The sequence below is a fragment of the Schistocerca americana genome, chromosome 2 (genome assembly GCF_021461395.2).
Source record: "Schistocerca americana isolate TAMUIC-IGC-003095 chromosome 2, iqSchAmer2.1, whole genome shotgun sequence".
NCBI lineage: Eukaryota > Metazoa > Arthropoda > Insecta > Orthoptera > Acrididae > Schistocerca > Schistocerca americana.
In genome coordinates, this window is record NC_060120.1 from 479,785,488 (window position 1) to 479,805,910 (window position 20,423).

At 43.7% G+C, this 20,423-nt stretch overlaps 1 protein-coding gene across 1 annotated transcript in view; it reads left to right on the forward strand.

The window, feature by feature from the left end:
* LOC124596063 (NAD-dependent protein deacylase sirtuin-5, mitochondrial-like) overlaps positions 1-20,423 on the forward strand; it is a 120,796-nt gene that overhangs the window by 23,940 nt on the left and 76,433 nt on the right. The window lies entirely within an intron of this gene.

Consider the following 20,423-nt stretch of genomic DNA (forward strand, 5'->3'; position numbering starts at 1 on the left):
TGTTAGAGCTCATTTTATTACTTCTCTTCAAATCACATTCATCATGGAATGGAAACACGCAGCAACAGAACGTACCAGCGTGACTTCAAACACTTTGTTACAGGAAATGTTCAAAATGTCCTCCGTTAGCGAGGATACATGCATTCACCCTCCGTCGCATGGAATCCCTGATGCGCTGATGCAGCCCTGGAGAATGGCGTATTGTATCACAGCCGTCCACAATACGAGCACGAAGAGTCTCTACATTTGGTACCGGGGTTGCTTAGACAAGAGCTTTCAAATGCCCCCATAAATGAAAGTCAAGAGGGTTGAGGTCACCATCGGTCACAGAATCTGTTGTTGAGAAGCTTACGAACACTTCGACTGAAATGTGCAGGAGCTCCATCGTGCATGAACCACATGTTGTGTCGTACTTGTAAAGGCACATGTTCTAGCAGCACAGGTAGAGTATCCAGTATGAAATTATGATAACGTGCTCCATTGAGCGTAGGTGGAAGAACATGGGGCCCAATCAAGACATCACCAACAATGCCTGCCCAAACGTTCACAGAAAATCTGTGTTGATGACGTGATTGCACAATTGCGTGCGGATTCTCGTCAGCCCACACATGTTGATTGTGAAAATTTACAATTTGATAACGTTGGAATGAAGCCTCATCCGTAAAGAGAACATTTGCACTGAAATGAGGATTGACACATTGCTGGATGAACCATTCGCAGAAGTGTACCCGTGGAGGCCAATCAGCTGCTGATAGTGCCTGCACACGCTGTACATGGCACGGAAACAACTGGTTCTCCCGTAGCACTCTCCATACAGTGACGTGGTCAACGTTACCTTGTACAGCAGCAACTTCTCTGACGCTGACATTAGGGTTATCGTCGACTGCACGTAGAATTGCCTCGTCCATTGCAGGTGTCCTCGTCGTCCTAGGTCTTCCCCAGTCGCGGGTCATAGGCTGGAATGTTCCGTGCTCCCGAAGACGCCGATCAATTGCTTCGAACGTCTTCCTGTCGGGACACCTTCGTTCTGGAAATCTGTCTCGATACAAAAGTACCGCGCCACGGCTATTGCCCCGTGCTAATCCATACATCAAATGGGCATCTGCCAACTCCGCATTTGTAAACATTGCACTGACTGCAAAACCACGTTCGTGATGAACACTAACCTGTAGAGCAATGAGTCGCATGTCAACACTAGCACCGAAGTCAACATTACCGTCCTTCAATTGGGCCAACTGGCGGTGAATCGAGGAAGTACAGTACAAACTGGCGAAACTAAAATGAGCTCTAACATGGAAATTAAGCGTTTCCGGACAGATGTCCACATAACATCTTTTCTTTATTTGTGTGTGAGGAATGTTTCCTGAAAGTTTGGTCGTACCTTTTTGTAACAACCTGTATTTAATAGGATCTCCACAAGGTAATAGAATGTCTGGTTGATAGACGTGAATGGGCTGTGAGGGATGCGGACGTGCTTCGGACTGCAGTACCTGTATGATGTTGAGTCTCCCTAATTTTCCCAATAAGAAACACCACCAAAACAGTTTGTACTGTCTTTATAGTACCTCGTGTTGCAGGAGCAGGCTTTATTTGGCTATGACCTTATACATCGTACACAGTTGGCGGAGCTATGACAACATGTTCCTATTTCCACCAAGCGGTCAAAACACGGTCTTATACCATTAACTCAGCTCACTCTATTTCTACATGGTTGGAGAATATGATGGAAATAGCTCTCTCCGACTTCTGCTCACTTCCGACTTAAATTGGTACAATCACGAGTGCAAAACTGTAGGGATGGCGGGGCAGAGTCTAATGAGCAGTTAGAAGATGTATAAGGACTGTCGCCTGATAAACAAAGTAAGAGCCTACGGAATATCAGACCAGCTGTGTGGCTGGATTGAAGAGTTTTTAGCAAACAGAACACAGCATGTTGTTATCAATGGAGAGACGTCTACAGACGTTAAAGTAACCTCTGGCGTGCCACAGGGGAGTGTTATGGGACCATTGCTTTTCACAATATATATAAATGACTTAGTAGATAGTGTCGGAAGTTCCATGCGGCTTTTCGCGGATGATGCTGTAGTATACAGAGAAGTTGCTGCATTAGAAAATTGTAGCGAAATACAGGAAGATCTGCAGCGGATAGGCACTTGGTGCAGGGAGTGGCAACTGACCCTTAACATAGACAAATGTAATGTATTGCGAATACATAGAAAGAAGGATCCTTTATTGTATGATTATATGATAGCGGAACAAACACTGGTAGCAGTTACTTCTGTAAAATATCTGGGAGTATGCGTACGGAACGATTTGAAGTGGAATGATCATATAAAATTAATTGTTGGTAAGGCGGGTACCAGGTTGAGATTCATTGGGAGAGTGCTTAGAAAATGTAGTCCATCAACAAAGGAGGTGGCTTACTAAACACTCGTTCGACCTATACTTGAGTATTGCTCATCAGTGTGGGATCCGTACCAGGTCGGGTTGACGGAGGAGATAGAAAAGATCCAAAGAAGAGCGGCGCGTTTCGTCACCGGGTTATTTGGTAACCGTGATAGCGTTACGGAGATGTTTAATAAACTCAAGTGGCAGACTCTGCAAGAGAGGCGCTCTGCATCGCGGTGTAGCTTGCTGTCCAGGTTTCGAGAGGGTGCGTTTCTGGATGAGGTATCGAATATATTGCTTCCCCCTACTTATACCTCCCGAGGAGATCACGAATGTAAAATTAGAGAGATTAGAGCGCGCACGGAGGCTTTCAGACAGTCGTTCTTCCCGCGAACCATACGCGACTGGAACAGGAAAGGGAGGTAATGACAGTGGCACGTAAAGTGCCCTCCGCCACACACCGTTGGGTGGCTTGCGGAGTATCAACGTAGATGTAGATGTAGATGTAAAACGACACTGTAACAGATAGATTCGAAAAAGGTGACTCGTTTCAAGATATGAGAGTGACACGAATATGATTCACTGGAGGTTGTAATCATTAAAAGACTTCTCCGTTGGAGCCAACACGAGTGTGTGGTTGAATGGAAAGACTTGATTCTAAGTCGCATACAGTACTTCTACTAGAAAGCGTAACACTAGAGATCCAAAAAGCCAGTATACATTTCTTACGACCTCAATCAACATACCATCTACTGTATATGATCATTCTCAATCAACCATCACCTATAACCCAATGAATATATCGTAGAACCTCTGATGTGGTATTGAGCCAGAATGCATTATAAATACTGGAGAAATATCTAGTGGCAGCATGAGGGAGCTGCACGTACCGGCTTCTTACTGCATTCCATATCCGAATCGCTTTCTAAATTCAGTGATTTTATTACGAGCTTATACCGTCGGCGAGTTGTAATAGCTCTGTCGGTTTGTTCATACATACTCCGGCGATCACCGTCGATATTCAGTGTCGAGATATTTGTGTGGGAAAACCACTTCTTTTGGAGATATTGACAGATTTACATGTCTTGTATAGTTTTTAACATGGACATCGTTAGTGATACTTATGAGACCTGTAGAAGCAAGACTGCATGTGACAGTAACATGGTTGTCGCGATCATCTTTTTAACATCAGGCGGCTTGTGAGACGTTTACACGTCTCTTTCTAAGACACACTGGTACCACACGCTAGGAAAAATCTTATGGGACATGTCCACCTATCGCTGATTTTCGGCCGGCCGCGGTGGCCGTGCGGTTCTGGCGCTGCAGTCCGGAACAGCGGGACTGCTACGGTCGCAGGTTCGAATCCTGCCTCGGGCATGGGTGTGTGTGATGTCCTTAGGTTAGTTAGGTTTAAGTAGTTCTAAGATCTAAGGGACTTATGACCTAAGATGTTGAGTCCCATAGTGCTCAGTGCCATTTGAGCCATTTTGAGCTGATTTTCGCCTAGTATTGTTTCCTTATTCATAAAAAATGTCAAATGTAAGCATACAGATGGTAATTCGTTTCGATTCAATGGAAGAAACACGTGATAGAAATTATCATCGCGATTGTGTTTCCTTTTTTTAATAGTTGCTTTACTATAGGAGTCGCGTTGATGTTAAATACAGTCCAGTACTCAAAACGGCATGTGGCCGAGTTCTGTAAGAGGTCGCAGCTGTCCCTTTTGACATACAACCCACGGTCAGAACAGCCCTCATTTATCGCTGCTTTGTTCTGAGGTATGCCGGCATCATGCTCTATTGTATGTGTAGCTGACTGCCCGTCAGTGTGCTCGTCGGAGTGCATTGTACTGAAGACACTACAGTGTGAGGCTACGGTCACTTTACACAGAAGGCTCCCTGTTTCGCAAGCAGCCGACTTCTGAAAAAGCCATCTAAGCGTTCTCCGTAATTTCGTTGTTGTTCCAGAGGGGTCCAATGTTTCTGAGATATACGTTAAACAGATTGCAAGAAAGAGTTGCGTTGACCTTAAATACAATTGTCTTCATTACAGAACAGCGGGTTGCTGGGTGCGAAGGGGGAGGGCGTGTCTACTGGGTGGTGGTCGCTGGACCTAGCCACGCTCTGACCATGGAGGCGAAATAGTGTGAGATCTCTGTCGCTATATTTTACACAAAGAAGTTGTACTTGAGGGAGCTGTCCTTTTATCTCCTATTGAGCTGGCCGTTGTGGCCGAGCGGTTCTGGAACTGCGCGACCGCTACGGTCGCAGGTTCGAATCCTGCCTCAGGCATGGACGTGTGTGATGTCCTTAGGTTAGTTAGGTTTAAGTAGTTCTAAGTTCTAGGTGACTGATGACCTCAGATGTTAGGTCCCATAGTGCTCAGAGCCATTTCAACCATTTGATATCCTATTGTTTAGTTGACTATACACACTAATGTGTTGGCATAGGAGCGTCGCCTCAAGGCGGCCAGATGGCGAAAGGACCGAGTGCGTCCAGTTACCACAGAGAGGTGGCAGAAAAACAGCAGACAGCACGTGCCACGAGGCGCTTCGGTGGAGCAGTGGCCGTTTGAAAAAGCCTTTGTCCTCCACATATGTGGATGGTGGGAGGAAGGCGTAAGGGGGGGGGGGGGTAAGAGGCCATCGATTTTCGGCAGTTTGTGATAGTACGAGGGTGGTTTAAAAAGTGCTCGGAATCACCGAGAGAGGTCAGCGCTAGCGCAACGAGTTCTTCACATGATATTCATTGGACTGTTGCCTCTAAACACATGCCACGTCTGTGCTCTTGGAAGAGAGCTTTAGCGGTGACATGGCTCTGTTGTTGTTCCCGTGTAGTGATTTGCAAAGATGGAATAAATCGAGATTCGAGCAGTGATTAAGTACTTCGTAAACAAATGTATGAAAGCAAAGGATACTTTCGCCGATTTCCAGAATACACTGGGGGACTCTGGTCCTTCATATTCAACTGTTGCCAAGTGGACAAATGAACTTAAATTTAGTCGGGAGAGCTTACATGATGATCCGCACAGTGGTCGGCCAATATGTGTTACTACTCCAGAAATCATTGCAAAAGTGCACAAAATGGTCATGGACGATTGCCGATTTAATGTGCATGAAATTGCTCATGCTTACCACAATCATTTGAAAGGGTATATCAAATTTTAACTGAAGAATTAGACATGAAAAAATTAACGGCAAGATGGGTGCCGCGACTCTTGACGCGCCCCACACACATGTCCCATCACCATAGCAAAATTACACGAACTAAGGCATAAATTGTTGCCACATCCGCCTTATTCACCTGACATGGTTCCGTCAGACTTCCATCTCTTCCCAAAACTGAAAATTCTTCTTGGTGGACGAAGGTTCACTTCTAACGAAGAATTGATAGCTGGAGTTGACAACTATTTTGCAGGCCTGGAGGAAATTCATTTTCGAGATAGGATCAAGGCACTGGAACATCGTTATTCCAAGTGCATTAATCTACAAGGAGACTACATTGGAAAATAAAAAAAAGTTTCATCGATGTAAGTACTTTTTTCTATTCTGTTCCGAGAACTTTTCAAACCACGTACATCGAGGTGAACACTCGTTCAACTACCGCCACCTTTGCAGTCTTTTATGACGATGATTTTCCCCAATACATGTGCTGCATTATGACCCATTCATTATAAGTGCTGGTTTTTTCATGACCATTTCGAAGTGTTATTAGAACTGTGACGCATTTTGCCCTCAGTTATGATATCGTGTATTGGCTTCGGATACCTGGGCTGCAGGGTAGTTTTTGAGTAGGCGTCAGTAGCGAAATCTGACGTCAAACAACGATAGACATTGTATGCTCACAAGCAATACACTTTTTAAACTCCTTTCTGTCCAACACCAGTATCTCGCCAGTTGAACATATTTCCCATCAAAAAGAATAAAGATAGTACCTTACATCCCAGCAATTTTTCCCGCTAGCTTGTAGGTGATGGTAAAGTATGAGTGTGTCTATCACTAGTTTCGAGCGGTATTGCGAAATTTTTTCCCAGTAGGATAACACGTTTCGTATGGTATCATCAGTTTTTCAACTGTATTGCGTTTTTATGCCATCCTTGTGTAGCGCTATGCATATAGTTTTGTAATTAGGCCCTATCTTTGTGATTAATTACGTAATTACGATCGATCTTTATGTCAGTTTTCCAACCAAAATAAATAAAGTACACTAACCTAACCTTCGTCTTCTGCATTTGGACAGCTTCCATGAATTGGGGGGTGCACTTGGGTTTTCTATCCAGTAGAACTAGGTTTCGAGTCCCAGAAAGGGCACTGCTGTTTTTAGTTTCCACTCGATTCCAAGCTCCTCTGGTGGTATAATTGTGTTACGGGGTTGCACTTGTGCCTTCCGTCCCGGAGGATCACCGAGCGAGATGGCGCAGTGGTTAGCACACTGGACTCGCATTCGGGAGGACGACGGTTCAATCCCGCGCCCGGCCATCCTGTTTTAGGTTTTCCGTGATTTCCCTAAATCGCTCCAGGCAAATGCCGGGATGGTTCCTTTGAAAGGGCACGGCCGACTACCTCTCCCATCCTTCCCTAATCCGATGAGACCGATGACCTCACTGTCTGGTCTCCTCCCTCAAACAACCCAACCCAACCCCAGAGGACCAGGGTTCAAGTCCTGGAAAGGATATTGCTAATTTTAATTTCCTGCCAATTCCTGGGTGGGGGGGGGGGGGGGGCGGGGGTGGGAAGTCAGCACAGCCTTGGGACGAATAAATTCCCAATAAAATTCGAAATTCCCGCCAAAATTCGAAATTTCCGCCAATAGGGTAGGTTAGGGGAGGCGGAAGGTGGGGAGGGGAGAGTGGGCTGTATCCCATGTGCAGGTTGAGAAAAACGCATGACATCATCTGGGGGTGGGGGTGTGCATGGTCGGGGGTGGGGGTGGGCATGGGAAGGTGCAGGGGGTGATTAATTAATCAATTTAATTAATTTGCTTATCAATTTGATATCAAAATTGCATCGATGCCGTCACTATCCTACTACTATAGCTTAGTGCACAAATACATTGTTCTTATCATATAAATAACAAGGACAAGGTAACATTGACTTCTGAATGAATGTACTGTTATACATACAGAAATACATACATTTCAGTTTTAAATTGCATTGTAGATAGACAAAGAATGATGATTAGGCCATAAAGGCCACAAAAATAGATCTAAGCATTATTAGAAGGTATTATACATTTTGGCTAGGAAAAAAAGTTTTGCGTCACCTCGGTTGTGAGAGTTCCAGAACCTGTAAAGAAAATTAGAATAGAGATCAACATAAACATCATTTCTGCCCTTTTTATTGCTCATGAAAACCACACATTGCAGTTTCTACCACCATACAGTGAGACCTTCAGAGGTGGTGGTCCAGACTGCTGTACACAACGGTACCTCTAGTAGCACGTCCTCATGCATTGATTGCATGCCTGTACTCACCGTGGCATACTATCCACAAGTTCATCAAGGTACTGTTGGTCCAGATCGCCCCACTCCTCAAAGGCGATTCGGCGTGGATACCTCAGAGTGGTTGGTGGGTCATGTCGTCCATAAAAAGCCCTTTTCAGTCTATCCCAGACATGATGACTTGGGTTCATGTCTGGAGAACATGTTGGCCACTTTATTAGAGCGATGTCGTTGTCCTGAAGGAAGTTATTCACAAGATGTGCACGATAGGGGCGCGAATTGTCGTCCATGAAGACAAATGCCTCGCCAATTTACTGCCCATATGGTTGCACTATCGGTCGGAGGATGGCACTGACTTCTCGTACAGCCATTATGGCGCCTTCCATGACCACTAGTCGGCCCCACATAATGCCACCCCAAAACAGCACGGAACATCCACCTTGCTGCACTCGCTGGACAGCATGTCTAAGGCGTTCAGCCTGACCAGATTGCCTCCAAACACGTCTCCGACAATTGTCTGGTTGAAGGCATGTACGACACTCATCGGTGAAGAAAACATGATGCTAATCCTAAGCAGTCCATTCGGCATGTTGTTGGGCTCATCTGTACCGTGCTGCATGGTGTCTTGTTTACAAAGATGGACATCAGGAGTGAAGTTGCGCATTATGCAGCCTATTGTGCACAGTTTGAGTCATAAGGCGATGTCCTGTGACTGCACAAAAAGCATTGTTCGACATGGTGGCATTGCTGTCAGGGTTCCTATGAGCTATAATCGGTAGTTAGCGGTCATCCACTGCAGTAGTAGCTCTTGGGCAGCCTCAGTGAGGCATGTCATCGACAGTTCCTGTCTCTCTATATGTCCTCCCCGTCCGAACAACATCGCTTTGGTGCACTCTGAGATGCCTGGACACTTCCCCTGTTGAGGGCCCTTCCTGGCATAAAGTAACAATGCGGACGCGATCGAACCGCAGTATTGTCCATCTAGGCATGGTTGAACTACAGACAACATGAGCCGTGTACCTCCTTCCTGGTGGCATGACTGGAACTGATTGGCTGTTGGACCCCCTCCGTCTAATAATCGCTGCTCATGCATGGTTGTTTATATCTTTGGGCGGGTTTAGTGACGTCTATAAACAGTCAAAGGGACTGTGTCTGTGATATAATATTCACGGTCAACATCTATCTTCAGGAGTTCTGGGAATCGAGGTGATGCAAAATTTTTTTTGATGTGTGTATAAAGGGATCCATCTGGAAGGAACTGCCTCAGTTTTTCTTTGAACTTGGGTATGTTTCCAACCAGTTCTTTAATTATTGGTGGAAGGACATTAAAAAACTGGATGCCACTGTATAAAATTGTGCACCCTCATTTTCGCTCTGTTAATACACACCACAGCAATCACTGTCTATATTCAGTGTCAGGGTATTTGTGTGGAAAAAACCACTTCATTTGGAGACAATACCATACCTCGATTTATAAACCCAGTATAGTTTTTAACATGGATACTTATGAGCACCTGTAGAACCAAGGCTGCTTGTGACAGTAACAAAGTCGCTGCGATCGTGCTCTTAACATCTGGTGGCTTGTAAGACGATTATGCCTCTCTTTCTAAGACACAGTGATAGCACTCGCAAGAAAAACTTATGAGACGTGTCCACCCACTGCTGATTTTCTCAGTATTGTTTTGTATCGCCAGCATTCAGTGATTGGTGAAGTATTATAGTTAGTAGTAGGGGATGCGTGTTGATTCGCCTTGAGCAGCAGGCTTATAAAGTATGTGTGTGTTCCAGCATGTTCAAAAGAAATGGTATGGATTGAGCATGGAAAACTGCGATGGCCGCAAAGAGAAAGAAAGATTTTTTTACTTGCAAAATTATGTCAAGTCATATGTATGGTACAGATATTTCTGTTTCCAGAGCCACAGCCGTCTGCAGGTGGTATTTCCGATACGTCTCTCATTGTAGAATGTCATCCAATTGAGACCGCAATCGTAATATTTAACTGTAAGTACGCTGAGAAAAGATATGTGGCCAGTTTCCTAGGACGATTCTGCCTGGTGTGCGAGGAATATATGGCGGCGGTGGCCTATGGTGGGAACAATTAACGTTCCTGGCTTACGGCAGGAGCAGTCTGAATCGAACGACCGGTTGGGCTGCAGGAATATAGCAGATCTAACCGTGTCTCCTGTAGAGAGCTGAATAACAAACTAATACTCAGTATGTGTTGGGACAGCCTTCGTGATTATGGGTGTTCACCGTGGAAATTTGAGAAGATTCAATATGGACCATTATTCCCTCTCATGTAAACTGTGCTGTTGACTACTTCTGGGCATTTCTCCTCTTTATTTGGTTGAGAGAACATCGATTGTGGTGTGTGTTGTGTGCATCTATCAGGTGAAAGACGGGTGGAAGACATGACACCGATGTCGATATTCGCGAGAGGAGTTATCAGTTTCCTCTATTTTTCGAGTTTTAACCTCAAGATCTTCACAGAAAAGATAAGTTTTTAGAACTTAGTGGTTCACAGCATGTTCCACCTCGCTACATCTCACTAAAGTTTCGGGTTTCTAGAGAAATAATTTCCGATCTATATCATCGGGATTATATTGTGAAACGACACTGCTGAGCAAGTGATATTGCTGTGTGCTTGATACCGAGAAGTATCACGTAAATGGCATGATATTCTGGTACACCATGTGAAAATACATATGTTCTTGTAAGCCCAGACTCAGGAGATGGGTGTAGAAAGTAAGCAAGTACGCAGGTCGGGGCCAGAAACTGTATCGCCTTTCTGCAAGGGGAACCGACCCAGCCTTTGTACAATGTTCGGAGGCTACCCTCGATCTGCTGATGGCGCTCTGGTCACGCATCAGGACAGTGTGTGTGCGGGTGCAGATGACTTGTGACCATCGGCTTCAGTGGATGGCCTACCGAGGTCCTGGGAAATATCCAGTGCTGCAATGCGTATATGCGGTACTTGTGCTTATCTGTCTGTCATTGCAGTGTATGTATGAGTGTCTGATGGTTGATAGCTATGTGCAGGATACTGAAGCGATGGTTTTGTATGGCGCAGGATACGAATTGTGTGTGTACTATGTCGATATGGTATGTGGTGATATAGCCAGATTGGAGCTCAGTTTCACACTGAAATATTCACGCTTTCCTCAATAGTTTAAGCTTATCTGTTATGGATATTTTAGAACTCGTGACTGTTAACTGAATGTAAATAAGTTATATAAAGCTGCAACCAGTCATTTGTTTGAATAATGTTGTTTTATTAGACGAAGCGGTTTTCGAACCTATTCAGGTTATCTTCATATGGTTTCTGGAGGTTACATAATTATTTCTAACATGAAGCTGGGTGTCGGCTCTGTGACAAAAAGATGCAACACGCTTTAATGTATCGCCATGAGTACTGTTTATCTGTAAATATGGATGTAAATTTAGTTTTTTACTTACTGCAACATTATAGTTTTTTTTTTTCGTTAGTGTCCATCTGTTTGCTTCCATTTTGAGGGTCCATTAGTTCCAAGTAAGAGGTGGTGGTTGGATGACTTAGGTTAGCAGAGGTAGCCCAATTGACCTATTTTCCTGGCAAAATTTTGCCGACATTTGTAAGGGAGGGGAAGGGAGATGGGAGGGGTTTAGGTTATTGCAGGTAGCCCAATTGACCTATTTTCCCGCCACTAGCTGGGGAAATTCTAATATAGGTAACATGCATTTTGCTGACTGATCTATCACCATACTGGTATAGCTCCCACATGTCTTTATGAATTTATATGAGCGCATTTTCTCTCCACTTGTGGGTTGCAGTATTTACTTGGAGACTATGGGGCTTAACAGGATAGAGAAGTATGGAGAGTTGCATCAAACTAGTCTTTGGACTGAAGACCGCTATAACAACAACAACATATCTGTGAGGAAGTGATTACTGTACACTTACCAGCTTCGAGTTCGTTATTTGCTATTCACTCTTTGAGACAGGTACTCAGAAACGGTTAGCACTCACTGGAAGAACGCAGTTGCTCAAAATTAAAGTATGTCTGTGTGTGGGAGCAGAATGCCCTTCTGCAAGTACCGTTCCATTCAGCGTTGCACTGATTACAGCACTGCACACTATATAGTTAGGGCATTGTGTCTGGGTACAGCAGCGTTTTGGTACATCAGTGCACACCGCAAAATTCGGACATTGTGTTCGGGTAAAGCAGCGTGCATAACATAGTTCGGGTACTGTGTTTGGGTGCAGCAGACTGTACCACATAGTATGGACATTGCCTCTGTGCACTACATAGTCTGGGCATTGCATCCGAGTACAGTGCCATGAACACTTAGTCCGGGCATTTCATCCAGGTACTCCACCATCCGTGTGTAAGGGTAGCTGAATGGGGTGGTGCTTGCAGCGGAGTTGTCTCCTCCCTCCAGCAAGTGCCCACTGTTTCTGGTTGTCAACCTTGAAGAGTGAAGAGTGAGACCTGGTGCTGATAACCATACAGTAATCTCCTTATTTTTACATTGTTATCCACCTGTATAAAGAAAACGTGCTATATAGAGTGACAGAAAGGTGTAGAGGTATAGCAAGAAGTAGGTTACCTCTATGAAAACTCCCTCTTCTGATGGTAACTTCAGTTATCCTAATTGATTTGACTTTCAATTAGGATAACTATTTTTACTGTACTGATAAACAACTGTGAAGTCCAACAACAACTGAAAATGCGTGTGAACTGTGTAAGTGATCCCCAGTAGGGATACACAAAAAGAACGCCTCCTTTCCTTTAGAGACTCCCACCCGAGTTCCTGAAGCATTTCCGTGACACTCGCGTGATGATCAAACCTACCAGTTACAAATCTAGCAGCCTGCCTCTGAATTGCTTGTATGTCCTCCCTCAATTTGACCTGATAGGGATCCCAAACGCTCGAGCAGTACTCAAGAATAGGTCGTATTAGTGTTTTATAAGTGGTCTCCTTTACAGATGAACCACATCTTCCCAAATTTCCACCAATGAACCAAAGACGACTATCCGCCTTCCCCACAACTGCCATTACATACTTGTCCCACTTCATATCACTCTGCAATCTTAGGCCCAAATATTTAATCGACGTGACTGTGTCAAGCGCTACACTACTAATGGAGTATTCAAACATTACAGCATTCTTTTTCCTATTCATCTGCATTAATTTACATTTATCTATATTTAGAGCTAGCTGCCATTCCTTACACCAATCACAAATCCTGTCCAAGTCATCTTGTATCCTCCTACAGTCACTCAACGACGACATCTTCCCGTACACCACAGCACCATCAGCAAACAGCCGCACATTGCTATCCACCCTATCCAAAATATCATTTATGTAGATAGAAAACAACAGCGGACACACCACACTTCCCTGGGGCACTCAAGATGATACTCACCTCCGATGATCATTCACCATCGAGGTCAACGTACTGGGTTCTATTACTTAAGAAGTCTTCGAGCCACTCACATACTTGGGAACCAATCCCATATGCTCGTACTTTAGTTAGGAGTCTGCAATGGGGCACCGAGTGAAACGCTTTCCGGAAGTCAAGGAATATGGCATCCGTCTGATACCCTTCATCGATGGTTCGCAAGATATCACGTGAAAAAAGGGCGAGTGGGGTTTCGCAGGAGAGATGCTTTCTAAAGCCGTGCTGATGCATGGACAGCAACTTCTCTGTCTCAAGGAAATTCATTACCTTCAAACTGAGAATATGTTCGAGAATCCTGCAACAAACCGATGTTAAGGATATTGGTCTGTAATTTTGACGATCCGTCCTTCTACCCTTCATGTATACAGGCGTCACCTGCGCTTTCTCCAGTCTCTCGGAACTTTACGTTGGGCAAGAGATTCGCGATAAATGCAAGCTAAGTAAGGAGCCAATGCAGTATAGTACTCTCTGTAAAACCGAATTGGAATGCCATCAGGACCTGGCGATTTATTTATTTTCAACCCATTCAGCTGCTTCACAACCCCAAAGATGTCTATCACTATGTCCTCCATACGGAAATCTGTATGAGACTCAAACAGCGGTATGTTTGTACAATCCTCCTGCGTGAAAGATTTCACAAATGCTAAATTTAAAATTTCAGCTTTCGTTTTGCTGTCTTCCGTTGGCAGGCCATACTGATCAGTGAGTGACTGGATGCAAGCCTTCGACCCGCTTACCGATTTTACGTAAGACCAGAATTTCCTTGGGTTTTCAGCAAGATCTTTTGCTAAGGTATGACGGTGGTAGTGGTTGAATCTTCACGCATCGCTCTTTTTACAGCAGCACGAGTCTCTACTAACTTTGCCTGTCCTCATTTCTCCCGATCTTTCTTGTACCGCGAGTGCAACTGCCTTTGCTTCGTGAGCATTCTCCGAATTGCGCTGTTAAACCACGATGGGTCTTTTCCGTCCGTAACCCACTTTTTCGGCACATACTTGTCCAATGCGTGATTTACAATGTGTTTAAAATTTTCCCATAATTCTTCCACGTTCATCGTACCGGAAGTAAATGAAGTCGATTCATTCACTAAGTGGGATGCTAACAACTGCTTATCTGCTCTTTCTAGTAAGAATACTCCCCTAGCCTTCTTGACCGACTTTTTAACTTTCGTAACCATAGTCGTAATGACAACATCATGATCACTAATCTGTGTCTCAACACTGACACCGTCGATGAGGTCTGGTCTGTTCGTGGCTACCCGATCTAAAATATTTCCATTACGCGTTGGCTGTCGATTTAGCTGCTCAAGACAGTTGTTCAAAAGTAGTTCACACGACGGCTTGTCTGTACCATCTTTAATGAATCCATAGACATCCCAGTCTATACTAGGTAGATTGATGTCGCCTCCGACTAATATAGCATGATCCGGGTACTTCTGTGATACAGAATGTAGACTCCCTTTGAATGATTCTAGAACTGTCACGGTGGAACCTGGTAGCCGGTAATAACACCCCACAATTAACTTTATTTCCCCTAGCCCTGTTAAACGTGTCTAGATAACTTCACAATTACACTCTACTTCGACCTCAGTAGACACAAGATTTTTGTCAGCTGCAATGAAGACACCAGCTCCTACGGTGTCTAATCTGTCTTTCCGATACACGTTCCAACCCTCACTAAATATTTCAGAACTTCCTATCTCAGGGTTCAGCCAGGACTCAGTCCCGAGAGTAATTTGCGCACCACATACTTCCTGGAGGGCAGCAAATTCAGGAAATTTATTCCGAACACTCTGAAAATTTACTCCACTACTTTGCATGTACCATACAGTAGATGGCAAATGTGGAAAGATGACTGTGCAGTATGTTCAGTCATGTTAAATTCTGAAAAGTACACACCAAAGTATACCAGGCAGCGTCCTATACTGATGCAGTTAGGTTATCTGCATATTTCTAGCACTTTGGTCATAGTGCATAATTTACGATTACGATTGCCCATGTTTCCATACACAGAAGGGAGTCAGAGAGGATCCTCATATTCTTAGGATGAAGTTGGAGCTTGAAGGATCTCCCCACATTGTCGTTGACCAACCCTCCTTGCAACACTGTCACCGACTTAATTTGCAGCTGAACAGCGGCAGTAGGCTACTATATGTGCTAAATTCCACATCTCATGAAGGAATAGAGCGAGCTGAATCTGTAAACGTTTTCAGCGAAGACTTTTCTGCACCAATCTTACTCACAGCCCCCATCAAAGTACACAAGAGCTCTCCAGATGCGCGCTTGTCGAAAAGCTTAACCCCCGTTATTGGAGTATAGTAGATATGAGAGTGTTGTGATGATATAACAGATGGTTATGAAGAAGATATGTGTAGTTTATGCATGATGGAGCTCCAGATGGAGGTAGTTTGAAGAATCAACTGCAGTATCAATTCTGAAGTATTGTTCTAGTGTCTGGGGCCAGTACCAAGAATGTATTTGTAAGAGAAAAATGATTGTGGAACATAAACACATGCATTGCTAAGGTTATGTGGTTCTGCACTTAAAACACGCTATAATGCTCCCGCTGGTGGATCCAACATCAGACATAGAACACATCTCCAGATGTAATGCATGGTGGATCCACCTTCGAACCCTATCCAGCATGTTATGTATTGCAGATCCATATCCGAACATCGCTCTGGACAGAACACTCGCTTGGCTCTACTCTGGGTTATGGGAACCATCTGTGCCACATGCACAGATATAGACATACAGGAAACAAAGCAAATTCTCGGCAACTGCAGAATTTGTGGTTGGAGGTGACTGGATGCATAAGAGTACAGTGTTATACTATGCCGTCTGACGAGAAAAATAGTGCATTTTCGCTAAGTGTTGACAAATGTACTACATTTACAAGCAATTTTGTAATATGTGGCGAGAAGTGATGTTGCATGGGCAGAAGTGACATAAAATCTATAAAATTCGAAAAATGAATGAAAATGCATATAAACTGAGGGAAAATACATCACAATGCGGGGGAAATTGAAGGGGAATGAGGGAGTACTTGCAAGTCTTCTGCTTGGTGCAGGAAAATTCTTGTACATGGGAATGAGTATGCAACAGCAAGAGAAATACAAGAAAAAGTTGACATGGAAGCATTGGGAACCAGGGAAACAGTCTTTTTGCATTGACAGTGATAAGAGGTTGGAATAGAATGTTTAATGCGGATGACCACCAAATGTAGAGTAATAAATTTATATATGTCGGATCACAAACCCAGGCATGACCCCAAAGTCATCAGCAACTCTGTTATACTTTTTTATAAAGTGACCTTAGCTAAGGAGCGTTGTATTACCAGCCGGGGTGACTGCCATATACAACTACAGAATGGATCGCGTGTTTGACCCTGCGCAGGACTGTTTTGGTATTTTAAACCCTAACAGTCAGTACTTACAATGTGCTTCTCTGTACTCCCCACCAATCACAGCCATGCACTGTCAGCTAATATATGCCTTACAAACTTTTGGTGCATAGTTTTTTTAACAACATTCAACTGTATATCTATTGAAGTAATAGTGATACATGCAAGTTCACTGCTGTCCCTCATACTTTCCTGGAAAAGAGAGTCATTTGCCTCTAAATTGACATGGATTGACGTTAAATAATGATATAAAGTTGATGGAATGATCGGTTGACAGAGGTTGTACCTAGGTATGATTTAATGGTAGACTGATGATCTATTCTAGAGAAAGGAAGAAATTGCTGCAGGTCATTTATCACACATTTAACCATTTGAACTCTCTGTTGCTATGATGGTCTGTGGACTATGGTCCTCCTACAGCACAGGTGACTGGGAGTTAGGTACAAGGAATGCGCCGACCTGTCTTCCCTTGTCTGCAGTAGCTGGGGCTAGCGAAGTGACCAGTGTGCTGGGCAAGTGGAATTAAATGCAGACCTGTGTGTTGCCTGAGAGAAGATTCAAAATGACAGGTGTTTGTGCTGAACATATTCATAACATCTGTAATCTTACCACCCCAATCATTCCCAGATGCACCCCATGCCCAGAGCTGATGTACCCTGGTATACACGTGCGTGCACGACTGTGGCTGTGACCCCAGTGGTAGCTTTCCTCGACATCTGAACATTGACGTCGACGGCGTATGGGGGGATTGGCGCTCTGTGTGTGTACATCAGGACATGAGCGCAGGATGTGCGAGTGTTTCAGCAATCTCCGACATTTAACCATGACAATTACAGGTACGGACTGGATCGCGATTTAAGTGTATTCTGTTTAGTACTTCTCAATACATCGCAGTGGACCCTGTCTTGCAGAATTATTTGTTGTTGTTCTTGTTACTATTCCATCACATGGTAGACCCTTCCTCCTTCTTTCGAATGTCGACCACCCCAACTCTGGGCAGCTTGAGCGGATGGCGAGACGCAAGAATGTTTTTCAGTTATGTCTAAGCGATCTGCAACAGTGTAATTATGCGAACACATTGAAAGAACGCACCAATTGACATTTGGTTACGTTAAGAGAGCTCGAAAGTGAGGAGGCGTCCTGTGACAGTGGTAGATCTTAGCACTCCACCATGAGACAAAAATGAGTTCAATATTCTAGTCCTGTGATGCAGTGGTATTTGCTGTGGTCTGTATCCTGTCATACAATAGGTCTTTACTCCCTCCAAATGAGTGTAGAGAACTAATTTAGGAATTCTATAGTGCTCTAAAAACCAAATCGCAATGTCAAATTCCCGATTGATAGCGATCTCTGACATCTAGCCATGACAACTTATTACTACAGATTGGATCGCAGGTTAAGTGAACCATATTTAATGCTTCTCAATACATCACAATGGGATCTGTCTTGCTGAGGTATTTGTTGTTGTTGCTATCCCATCTCAGAGTAGACCCTTCCTCCACCATCCGAATGTAGCAGAGAGAATCAATTCGAAAATTCTATAATTCTTTAAAAAAGAAAATACACTTAGCAGACCCTTAGGTCGGAAATTCCATAACCATGATGGTATGAATTCACGTCTAAATTTGAAATTACAACTATCATTTCATGTGTCACCACTTCCGGTTGTGACATCAAATAATAATGTTGTTGTTGTTGTTGTTGTGGTCTTCAGTCCTGAGACTGGTTTGATGCAGCTCTCCATGCAACTCTATCCTGTGCAAGCTTCTTCATCTCCCAGTACCTACTGCAACCTACATCCTTCTGAATCTGCTTAGTGTATTCATCTCTTGGTCTTCCCCTATGATTTTTACCCTCCACGCTGCCCTCCAATACTAAATTGGTGATCCCTTGATGCCTCAGAACATGTCCTACCAACCGATCCCTTCTTCTGGTCAAGTTGTGCCACAAACTTCTCTTCTCCCCAATCCTATTCAATACTTCCTCATTAGTTATGTGATCTACCCATCTAATCTTCAGCATTCTTCTGTAGCACCACATTTCAAAAGCTTCTATTCTCTTCTTGTCCAAACTATTTACCGTCCATGTTTCACTTCCATACATGGCTACACTCCATACAAATACTTTCAGAAATAACTTCCTGACACTTAAATCTATACTCGATGTTAACAAATTTCTCTTCTTCAGAAACGCTTTCCTTGCCATTGCCAGTCTACATTTTATATCCTCTCTACTTCGTCCATCATCAGTTATTTTGCTCCCCAAATAGCAAAACTCCTTTACTATTTTAAGTGTCTCATTTCCTAATCTAATCCCCTCAGCATCACCCGACTTAACTCGACTACATTCCATTATCCTCGTTTTGCTTTTGTTGATGTTCATCTTATATCCTCCCTTCAAGACACCATCCATTCCGTTCAACTGCTCTTCCAAGTCCTTTGCTGTCTCTGCCAGAATTACAATGTCATCGGCGAACCTCAAAGTTTTTATTTCTTCTCAATGGATTTTAATACCTACTCCAAATTTTTCTTTTGTTTCCTTTACTGCTTGCTCAATATACAGATTGAATAACATCGGGGAGAGGCTACAACCCTGTCTTACTCCCTTCCCAACCACTGCTTCCCTTTCATGTCCCTCAACTCTTATAACTGCCATCTGGTTTCTGTACAAGTTGTAAATAGCCTTTCGCTCCCTGTATTTTACCCATGCCACTTTTAGAATTTGAAAGAGAGTATTCCAGTCAACATTGTCAAAAGCTTTCTCTAAGTCTACAAATGCTAGAAACGTAGGTTTGCCTTTCCTTAATCTTTCTTCTAAGATGAGTCGTAAGGTCAGTATTGCCTCACGTGTTCCAGTATTTCTACGGAATCCAAACTGATCTTCCCCGAGGTCGGCTTCTACTAGTTTTTCCATTCGTCTGTAAAGAATCCGTGTTAGTACTTTGCAGCTGTGGCTTATTAAACTGATTGTTCGGTAATTTTCGCATCTGTCAACACCTGCTTTCTTTGGGATTGGAATTATTATATTCTTCTTGAAGTCTGAGGGTATTTCGCCTGTTTCATACATCTTGCTCACCAGATGGTAGAGTTTTGTCAGGACTGGCTCTCCCAAGGCCGTCAGTAGTTCCAATGGAATGTTGTCTACCCCGGGGGCCTTGTTTCGACTCAGGTCCTTCAGTGCTCTGTCAAACTCTTCACGCAGTATCGTATCTCCCATTTCATCTTCATCTACATCCTCTTCCATTTCCATAATATTGTCCTCAAGTGCATCGCCCTTGTATAGACCCTCTATATACTCCTTCCGCCTTTCTGCTTTCCCTTCTTTGCTTAGAACTGGGTTTCCATCTGAGCTCTTGATGTTCATACATGTGGTTCTCTTATCTCCAAAGGTCTCTTTAATTTTCCTGTAGGCAGTATCTATCTTACCCCTAGTGAGATAAGCCTCTACATCCTTACATTTGTCCTCTAGCCATCCCTGCTTAGCCATTTTGCACTTCCTGTCGATCTCATTTTTGAGACGTTTGTATTCCTTTTTGCCTGCTTCATTTACTGCATTTTTATATTTTCTCCTTTCATCAATTAAATTCAATATTTCTTCTGTTACCCAAGGATTTCTACTAACCCTCTTCTTTTTACCTACTTGATCCTCTGCTGCCTTCACTACTTCGTCCCTCAGAGCTACCCATTCTTCTTCTACTGTATTTCTTTTCCCCATTCCTCTTAATTGTTCCCTTATGCTCTCCCTGAAACTC